Raw genomic sequence first — 1253 nt, 5'->3', positions numbered from 1 at the left:
AGAGAGAGAGAGAGAGAGAGAGAGAGAGAGAGAGAGAGAGAGAGAGAGAGAGAAAGAAAGAGATCTTGGACAACCGGACGCGACGCCGGAATTGACTTCTGACGAGCGTCGCACGTTTGTCGTGTACTTATAGCCACGTTTTAATTTTGTCCCAAGCGAGAATTCGCAGAAAAGTAGAAAGTGAAACGGCAGAGGATAATCGCAACTCGCGTTGATAGTTTATAGCTTCTGCTTTTCTACTAGCCCAAGCACTAATCGGCTTCCGCCTTTCTGCCAAGGTGTGAAATCTCTTTCTAGCTTTCTTCAATTTAAGATTTGATTAAAACAGACAGATAAAGAGAAAGAACATTACGGATGAAGCTCAAATGGGGAATTCACATCTTGACAGAAAAGCAAAAAACAGAAAGCCAATCAGAACTCGCGCTGATAGAAAAGCAGAAACTGTCAACTACCACAACACCTGTCAGCAGCGCGAGTTCTGATTGGCTTCTGCCATTCCGCTTTTTTTGCTAAGGTGTGAATTCTCTCCAAAATCGACGGATATTTGGACGGACTTCTGTGGCGCGCGTCCGTAGGATTTTCGACAAGGACCATTGTTCTCTCCGAGCTGACGGACGTCATCTTAAGCGGGCACGTGTCCGAGATTTTCCACTCTTAAAGAACGACAACAAAGATAGAGTAGAGTAAACGGTACCAACAATGAGTCTCCAACTTAAACGAGAACGACAGGGGCTTCGAATAATATTTTCGTAGGACCTCCGGGTGTTCCCTGAGGTATAAATGTTCTGCGACGTGATTAAATATCGAAAATATATGCCGCGGATGTGGAGGAGCGGATTTTGTGCGTGTTCACGCGGAAAAGTCCTTCCTAAAATATTCTAATAAATTCTAAGAAATTTGATGGAAATCGCGGGCGCGCGCTCTCGAGAAAATTAACTGCTCCGTCTCGTGTCAATCACTAGGTGTTTCGATAAGTGATTAGCAGAAATTGCTCGAGGAGCGTTTACATAATAATTTGCCAGCGCGCTGATGATACATCACCGTGCTCCCTTTCATTATCCAAGAAAGTTCGCGCCGGGGAAGATTACGGAATCCGACGCTTATCCAATTATACGGGGTGGCCACGTGGGCGAATTTATAGCCAGCTTGCAGATAGCAAGGATAGCGTCGCTCGCGCGGACGACGCGTTTCCAATTAAAATAATCGTGTCATAATGAACGACGAGGCCGATCGCCGAGGTCTTTCCTTTTTTT

This window comes from Odontomachus brunneus, unplaced genomic scaffold, assembly GCF_010583005.1.
Source record: "Odontomachus brunneus isolate Ranch 3 - 2012 unplaced genomic scaffold, Obru_v1 Obru_scaffold_004, whole genome shotgun sequence".
Taxonomy (NCBI): Eukaryota; Metazoa; Arthropoda; class Insecta; order Hymenoptera; family Formicidae; genus Odontomachus; species Odontomachus brunneus.
This window is presented reverse-complemented; position numbering follows the sequence as displayed.